The 10,000-nt window shown below is 42.2% G+C and overlaps 1 protein-coding gene across 2 annotated transcripts in view; it reads left to right on the forward strand.

Annotated features, from left to right (window-relative positions):
* LOC106875667 (uncharacterized) overlaps positions 1–10,000 on the forward strand; it is a 92,115-nt gene that overhangs the window by 1,046 nt on the left and 81,069 nt on the right. The window lies entirely within an intron of this gene.

A 10,000-nucleotide genomic window follows, 5' to 3' on the forward strand; every position in this document is an offset into this window, starting at 1 on the left:
AAATAGAAATTAGCAAAATGTGGAACCTGAAAACTAAAGCAATACCTGTTGTCATAGGTGCCCTGGGAATGATAGCAAAAGGGGCTGATTGATACCTAGCTCAGATACCAGGAAACCCCAAAATGGCAGAAATTCAAAAGATAGTGCTCATGGGAACTGCCCATATCCTACGCAAAATACTTTCTATGTAATCTCAAATTTTAAAACAAACAATTTTCTTATGGTTTTTTAAACATTCTCTAGAACAACACTATGTACAAAACCAAATATATGGCACCCTAGGCATAACACCAGCATGAACTTTTAACTTGTTGTCTCTTGAGGTCTCTGGGTGAGGCTTGGAGCCAACTTGTACAAATGTAAAGCAAAAGTCAAACATAAAATAATAATAATGATAATAATAATAATAATAATAATAATAATAATAATAATAATAATAATAATAATAATAATAATAATAATGGAGAGAGAGAATGAAGACCCAGATGATGATGGGTACAAGTACCTTGGGATCCTGGAGCTCGACAATATCTTACATAAAGAAATGAAAGACAAGGTTATCACTGCATATTTCAATCGCACCAAGTAAAGAATTGACCAGCTTAAACCCACCACCTACTTTTGTAAAATAAAGTCGACACATACAATTGCTAAGGGCCTAAATACTGGACTTTATACCTTTGACCATTACGTTGTCAGAACAAAAGGGATCAATCCAATAATACCAACAGTAACAAAAATTCTGTCACACCTTGTGCCTACCCAACAAAAGAGAAACACCTACAAGCTTGTTTACATAGTTCTACATGCATGAATAAATTCTAAACAATAGCACAACTTCAAATTTAATCATTTTTTTCAAAACGCCTTTCTATAACAACCAACAATAAAAACTTAATTACCACTCCACTCAAACCCACAAAGATGATTTTAACTCAACAGAGGCAAGTCTAACTCTAATGTATCGCAGTCCGACGATAACTTAGCTGGTCAAAACTTCGAAGTCACTGTCAACATCAACAACATTCTTGTATAAGAATAATGAATTCGCATTCTACAAAAGTATAGAGTATATAGTATAGAGCTTATCCGGAAGTCCACTTCGCTGCAGACCAGCTCCTTAGCTAGCCCGCAGCGAAGTTCCTGTCTACAGTTCGTCTGTTATAAATCCTTGGGCAGTGCCCTACATATAGCTCCTCCACAGAACTGTTGACTGTCATTGGAACCGGGAAGGCGTTTTAACCGCCCTGCCCGTGCACGTAGTTACTCAGCTCTTTGGTGACTGTTCTTTGCCAAGGGTTGGTGTGATTTGTCTGGGGCGGCCCCTGTTTGGTGGTTGAGCTACTTGGACGGGGTTGTCAATATCGAGATGGACCGGTTTCAATCTATCGATGGAAACAGTGTCTTGTCTACCAATTAGGAATTTGAACGATTTGTTTCCCGGACATATGACTTCATATGGGCCATCGTAGGTGACTGGGGGGGTTTTTGTTGCGTGTCACGTCGAACGAACACGAACTTAGCCGTGCGGAGGTAATTCGGTACGGATGATTTAAGTGTACTGTGTGTGGACATGGAATAGGACGCAACTAGCCCACACTGTCTCTCAGTTGCGTGAGATACCTTTTGACATCTGGGTCTGACTTTGTGTTCAGAAGGAACTCTCCTGGCACTGTAAGAGGGGCACCATACACCATTTCCGCAGAAGAAATGTTGAGGTTTTCCTTTGGGGCGGTGCAGATTCCCAGCATCATCTATGGAAGTTGATCAATCCAATTGGGCCCATTAAGTCTGGTTGTCAAGGATTGTTTCAGGCGGCAGTGAAATCTTCCCACTAACCTGTTGATCTGTGGATGGTAAGCAGTTGTACGCTTCATTGTGATTCTAAAAAGGTCACACATGTCATTCCACAGCTTGGAGCTGAATTATGTACCTCGATCGGATGAGATGCTGTCTGGGACACCGAAATCCAGTTTGTCATGAAGGCTCGGCTGACTTCTTGTGTTTCCGTGATGCGGAGAGGGATAGCCTCAGGCCAACGAGTATAGTGGTCTACCAAGATCAGTAGGTACGAGCAACCCTGTGAAGGTGGCAGGGAACCGACAAGGTCAATGTTGGTATTGCCGAAACGGGCCTGTGGTAGTTCATAGTTGCCGAGGGGTGCTTTGGTGTGCTGATTGACCTTGGCTTTTTGACAGGGGATGCAAGTCTTAGTCTACTCCCCAATTTGCAAGGCCATACCATGCCAGATAAATTTACTTGACAGCAGGCGCCGTGTGGCTCTAGTACCTGGATGGGACAGTCCGTGAATGATGCCGAAGACCTTCCTGCGCCAGGCTAATGTGACAATCGGTCGTAGCTTCCAAGTGGATGCATCACACAGTAGGGTTGTGCCGTTGGTGTCAAAGTGCACATCCTGCAAGGAAAGTGAGGTGATGACGGTGCGGTAGGTCCTGATATCGTTATCTGTCTGTTGGGCTGCAGCCATAGCCTCGTAATCCAGACCTTCTGTTATTGGGGTTTAGTTAGGTGTGAGAGCAGGTAAGGGCACGAGGGTTGCCTTTTCCAGATATGTTAGATGTCTGTGGTGTACTCGGAAATGGTTGATAGCTGTCATTGCTGACGTGCAGACCAAAGCTCTGAGAGCTTGCTCATAGCAAAGGTGAGTGGTTTGTGGTCCGTGAACATTGCAATCGTGCGGACTTCAAGAAAATAGCGGAAGTGGCGGACACCTAGATGGACAGCCAGCAGTTCCCTGTCAAAAGCACTGTATTTCTGTTCCAAAACGCCCCCGATGGCTGTATCGGAGACATCGACTGTGAGTGCAGTACGAGCTGACATATGATAGGACAGCATGGTTGCTTTAGCCAGGGCTTGTTTGTGGATTTGAAGGCTGGGGTCGTTGCATCAACCCACTCCATCTGTCTTTTTGAACCATCTTTTGACAGTGCTTTCACTTTTCTGGCAGGAGTGTAGCACCAGCACCTGTGATTCGATGTCCCAGGAAATCGATTTCTGTAATCCCAAAAACACACTTGGCAGGGTTGATTACTAGACCATACTGGTCCAGTCTATCAAAAAGAGTCACGAGGTACTTCTTGTGTAGCTCCGCATTTTGGCTGGTGATAAGGATATGCAAAGATAAACGCAAGATCCCTGCACACAGTATCCAACAAGCGTTGGAAGGATTGTGCTGCATTTTTCAGGCCAAGGATGTACGTAGGAATTTATACAGCCCGAAAGGAGTGATCACAGCGGTTTTAGGTACATCGTCGCCTTGTACAGTTATTTGGCGGTAACCTCAGATGAGGTCGACCTTCGAGAAAACCGAGCACCCGGCTAGCTGGGCTGAGAAGTCCTGTATGTCGAGAATGGGGGTAGCAGTCGGGTGTCGTGTCTGCGTTGAGACGGCGGTAATCTTCGCAAGGTCACCAACCTCCGTTGGGTTTTGGTGCCACCTGCAGGGGTGCCGAACATGTACTACTGGATCGGTGAACAATGCCTAACGCCTCCATATTGTCAAATTCGGCCTTTGCAATAGCAAGTTTGTCTGGTGATAGACAATGTGCGCGGCTGTGCACTGGTGGGGGGAGGTTGTGTGTCACTCCATTACGGGCTGTAAGTTTGGAGAATGTCGGAGTAGTGAAACTGGGGCGACTCGCAAGGAGATTCGAGAATTCGGTCTTGGTTTGAGAGACGGTTGTTATGCAGAGAGCGACTTGTGCAGATGTCTGAGACACGGAAGCGTATGTGTTGCTGTTGATGAGTCGTCTCCTCTGCAAATCAATCAGTAGCAAGTGTGCTCGAAGAAAGTCTGCCCCGATAATGGGCTGATGGACATCGGCGATGGTGAATGCTCATGTGTATTTTTGTGAGCCGATGTTGAGAGAAAGGATGCAGCGACCGTATGCCTCGATTGTGGATCCGTTGGCAGCTGTTGAAGGTTGGCCCCGCTTTCTGTAACGGAGGTCCCTTGCCGACGCTGGGATCACGCTGACTTCTGCGCCTGTGTTGATTAGGAATCTACGTCCAGAGCTCCGATTGCGGACACAGAGGAGCAGTTGATCGTTTTTGCCGGTCACCAGTGTATTCAATGGCGGCCAGCCCTTGAGTTTTCCGGGGCCGATGGCCAAGTGGCCATGAATATGCATGGTTGTTTGCATTTCGTAAAGACGGACGAATAGCTGCTAAGCCTTTGCCCTACTTACTAACGACTCTGCATAATATTATCAAATTAAATGACAAGAGATTGTAAGTTAACAAAACTGGGAGAAGCAAGTTTTGTAAATAAAAAATAATTTTCCCATCACCTATTTTTTCCACCATTATTTTTCTAAATAGCCGGCGACACTGAGTTGATTTCTATTTTTTCTCTTTTTTGTGAACTACTGTTATGAACTATGTTAAGTTTCTCACTCAAACAAAGCACCACTTTTCAGTGGTTTTTAAAGATAATAAGAAAATTCTCATAGATTATCTATAAATAGCTACTTTTTGTGAGTCACCCGACACATTTAGTTATTCACAAACAGGCTGGAAAATTTATCTAGATCAGGTTGTGCTAGCGTATCCCTTACCTTTTAATATATCTGTAAAGGAATTTAAGCTCAGAAGAAAGACTGTAACAAAGAAATATTGCATTCCTTTGGTTTTGTCGATCTTCCACTGATTCTATATATCTTTTGTCGTTTACTTATTTCAGTTAATACACTGCGGTCACACTGGGGCACTACTTTGAAGAGTTTTAGTCGAGCGAATCGACTTCATTAATAATTATTATATTTTTAAAAGCCTGGTACTTATTCTAACGCTTATTTTTGTTGAACCGCTAAGTTACGGGAACATATACGAACCAACACCGGTTGTCAAGCGGCGGTTGGACACGCACACGCGCACACGCGCACACGTGCGCGCACACACACACACACACACACATGATGGGCTTCTTTCAGTTTCCGTCTACGAAATGCACTCACAAAGCTTTGGTCATCTAAGAAAGTTATACCTCAACACAGGAGCACCTCTTTTGTATTATGACCCATAATTCCTTCGGTCAGTAGCAATATCTTTAGATACGTTTGAGTGAGAGAGGTATGAGCAGCAACCATGGCGCCTTTCAAGGTCGTGATTGGTGGATGAATGGAAGGAAGTTTTTCTCAGACTGGAGACCTGGACCGATTTGTCAACACTGCAGTTCCACTTTAAGACGTTCAAAGAACAAGTGATGGTGTTAAACAGGGCGATGCATGTTCGTCCCTCGGGGCGACGATGATCATCAAGTTATCCTGGAGATGACTGGCGACTTGTGTTGTGACTTTCTTTAAAGTGAGGAAGGTTTGCGTACCGTCAACCTCATTCTCTCGTCCGTAATCATCTTTAATCCAATGGCAAGACCAGATCAAGACAACTAGAGGTGGAGACGGATGCAGTGGATGACCAAGATGTCTTACTTGCCTCGTCTTGCTCTCTGCATTCCACAATGCGTTGCCGCAGTTGCTTTCTTCTTCGTTGAACCATGAAGGTTTCTTTCGCTGAGTCTACCGGAGCTAGACTTCACATGCATAGGTAGGCAAACGCTCACTTACTAAGAGTTACATACCCGCTGGCTACTCTCACATAGTTTAGCCAGCACGTCGAAGCGGTTTACTGAGGTGTGGCCCCCGTTGCATGCAAACAACTGCTTGAAGCTAAAGGTAAGTTCTGGGTGCCGTCCCTAAGAATGGGACGTGTTCTTCCATTAAAGGTGCAATCCCTTCCTGAGACCCCATACACCCCAGCCAGGCGATAGAATAAGTACGTCACCCAAGAACTGGAACGGTTCCTTTGACAGGCTATTATACATTTTCCATGAACCAAATTTCACTCACATAAAAACACATGATCAGGGCGCTGTGCCATGTGATCGTGGAGTGAAGCGAACTTAACAGACAATCATACCTGTACTATGTCTTAATACTAATATACAGTGGAATGGTAGAATAGTAAGTATTTTTCAATGAGTTAATATGAAGGAGAAATAGGAGATAAGTTAGTAACAGAATATAGAAATAAAGAAGAGCATTTTTTTTACCTCCTCTCCCTCCTCCTCCTCTCCCTCCTCCTCCTCTCCCTCCTCCTCCTAGCATCCGATACCAAGATACATTTCTCTACGTTGCACCAGGAATCTGTATTCCCCCATTAACTTTGGTAGGTCCTCAGTTTCGTGCTGCATTTCTCTGCCAATAACATCAACATTTGCAAATGGTCTGCATCAGATTATTAACCACAACATTATTTTAGGCTGGTAACTTTTTGCATATATATTAATTCCTTGTGCGTACATTAATTCTATTTGTGTTCTGGGAGCAAAACGTGAGTGGGCGTGAACAAGAACATGGGTTAAAATAGATGCGAGAAGCATTTTTCAACCAGTGGGCTGCGTGAGATATTGCTTGTCATGGGTTGGGCCACACCATTAAAAAAAGTTTGTAGTTTGTTGGAAAAGTTTAACAAACTACAAACGTATTTAACGATTGTATGAGTAAGAATGAAACGAAACGGAAAAAAGAGAAACAATTTTTTTAATGAAAAGCTATATTATGCTCGAACTCATGAAATTAAATGTATCAAAAAGGGCCGCAAGTTGCTCGTGACTTTGAAGAATAGTAAATGTGAGATGCTAAAATGTGTGTATTTGAGTGACAATTAGATGTACAAATAGAAAGGTAATTATAGAACATGTCTACAGGCATAACAGAGTTGAGGCTTTTTCTTTTTTATAGACACTGGAAGTGTTGTCTGCTTCAACAAATACCAGTAGAAAAGAGGTTGGCTAAGCATACACCACAAAAGGTCGCGAAAAATACAAAGCTGTACTCTAGGATGCAAATCAAAGTGGAGAAAGAAATCAAAGTTAATCGTCCGGAAATTGTTGTCAAGGACATCCATGGAAAGGACTGTTTCGTAATCGAAGTATCTGTTCCAGCAGATAATAAATGTATCTCATATCGGAGGGGAAATTATTCACATATGGAAAAACATGGAAACAGAAATAACCTGAATGAGGGACTGTAAACAGAAACAATCCCCAAAACAGGAAGTGCCTTAGGAAATATATGTTTTAAAATATACAAATAAGCACATTAAAAAATTGCGCTAGTAGGCATTTAACACATATTTACGGAGTGGGTTGTCAATAAAACAGAAAATGTAAAACTAAAAACAAAACGCTGTACATTCCAAAGACGCTCAAAGCAGTGCTTGACATTGCAATGAAAACGTAATAAAAAAGCAAGGCTGCTAAATAATAATAATAATTTCTTAATCCTTTCTTCTGTTTTGCCTCGTTACCAGCTCCCGTTCGTATTTATAACAACACAACAACGTGTTATAAAGACATGCAGGAATGTGTAATTGTAGTTATATAAAATACCATGAGTGCAACAAGGACGTTACAGTAATATATTAGGACACAATTTTATTCAAAATTTACACGGGTAACCAAATGAATATATTCATATACAGATATTAATGGTTTCAAATTTTGACTTAAGGCCAGCTATATTAGGGGAAGGGGTAATTCGATCCCAGTGCTCAACTAGTACCTATTTTATCAACACCGGTGTATTTGAACTCAGATCGTGAAGAATCAGAAAAAATGCCGCTTACCGATTTTGCCAGCTCGCCGTCTTACACAGATACGTAGTTATAAATTAAATGACATATATGAATAAAACACACAGAAAAAAAAAAAAAAAGAATAACCCACCCCGCAAACTAGGAAGAAGCAGCCACTTGGATTTGATCTCCCACTACCAACACTACCACAAACATAACCAACTTTCGCCTCCATGTACTTCGCAGTGACCTACTTAAGAATGTTCAAGTCTCGAAAGCGTCCGTGTGTAATTCAGGTGTCGAGTTGAATCTAAAAAGACCACGTCTTCCTGGTAACAAAGGTATAACCTGATTTATGCAGGGTGTTCAAAAATTCCGCAGGGACGTAAACACACCAACATCGGTTGTCAAACGATGGTGAGGGGACAAACACAGACACACACACACACACACACACACATATATATACATATATATACATATATACGACGGGCTTCTTTCAGTTTCCATCTACAAATCCACTCACAAAAATTTGGTCGGGCTGAGGCTATAGTAGAAGATACTTGCCCAAGATGCCACGCAGTGGGACTGAACCCGGAACCATGTGGTTGGTAAGCAAGCTACTTACCAAACAGCCACTCCTGCGCCTATTAACCATAGCGTTCGAGACATACACACTTTACGTCTGGCTGTACAGCCTTTTTGTTTGTTTTTTTCACCGTTTCGTTTTCCTGTCTTGTTTTCCGTCCGCCACTACCCTCCACGAAAACAATTTAATTTGTGTTCGTGGGAAGAACCATTTTAACGATGCGTACTGCCTTAATTCTTCGAAACGCCGGAGTTTTAATGGTGGCAGCTGATGAAGGGGATGTTTCTATGTGGCCTGCTTGTTTGTTGCACCTTGTTTACCATTTTTGTCCTTGTTCTTTTGCCACGTCATGTACCCAGTTATGTATCTATATGTACATGTGGATGAACGTATATACATATATGTACATATATATGCATATACTCATATATTGTTTATATATATATATATATCATAAGGAAACTTTGGAAGCGTTGAATGTGTTGACGTTTTACAGACAAGAAAATAAATTTCGAACGCAGTTTCGCTGTGAAAACAGCAGATAAGATTGGGTGTTTACCCTTAAAAGATGGTGGGGAAATGCACACACACACACTCACACACACACACACACACACACACACAATGCTAGTTGTAAGAAAGGTAAGATAAATAATATACATAGTAGTGCGTATATCAATGGCATGTGATACAAGTGAATGATATAGATAAACATTAAAAAAAGGTAATTTCCAAACATTATGAAAGGCTATATGTCACCAAAAATGATACTACGATTTAAACGTAAAACCTGGCAGAACTGGCACTCCGTCGATTACGACGACTAGGGTTCTAGTTGATCCGATTAACGGAACAGCCTGCTGGTGAAATTAACGTGCAAGTTGCTGAGCACTCCACAAATACGTATACCCTTAACGTAGTTCTTAGGGAGATTTAGCGTGAAACAGAATGTAACAAGGTTGGGCCTTTTGAAATACAAGTGCTTCTTATATTTGCCAGCTGAGATGACTGGAGCAACGTGAACTAAATAAAATCAGAACAAATCAAATAAAAAACAAAATCAAAGCGAAGAAAGAAACGTTAAGAACAAAGCAAAGCACTAAGGTTCACTGCATTGGTTCTTCCTAGTCACATGGTTTCGGGTCAGCCCCATTGCATGGCACCTGGGATTGATGTCTTCTACTATAGCATCTGACCGGCCAAAGCTTTGTGAGTGGATTTGGTGAGCAGAAACTAAGGGCCCGTCATATTGTTTTGGTAACAAATGGCCTTTCATAATATTTTCAAATCACCTTATCTTTTTTATCTATGATAGCATTCACTTCTATCAAATGTCCTTGATATTCGCCCAACTAAATCTTTTTATCTTTTATCTTTTATCTTTAAACTTTTACTTATGTCAATCATTAAACTGTGGTCATGCTGGTACTTATTCTATCAGTCTCTTTTGCCGAATTACTAAGTTACGAAGGCGTAGCCACACTAGCACTGGTTGTCAAGCTGTGATGCGGGACAAACACAGGTACAAACTCACACACACACATGCAAACACACGCACGCGCGCACATACACACAGGCGCACACACACACACACATGCGCACGCGCTGCGGGCTTCTTTCAGTTTCTGTTTACCTAACCCACTCACAAATCTTTGGTTAGCCCGAGGCTACAACAAAAGACACTTGTCCAAGGTGCCACGCACTGGGACGGAACCCGGTACTATGCGGTTGGGATGCAAACTTCTTACCACACAGCCACTCTCACGCCTATATGTATGTCATTATTCAGTTTATTTCAAGATTTCTTGCCAACAG

The sequence above is a fragment of the Octopus bimaculoides genome, chromosome 3, assembly GCF_046866305.1.
Source record: "Octopus bimaculoides isolate indiv1 chromosome 3, ASM4686630v1, whole genome shotgun sequence".
NCBI lineage: Eukaryota > Metazoa > Mollusca > Cephalopoda > Octopoda > Octopodidae > Octopus > Octopus bimaculoides.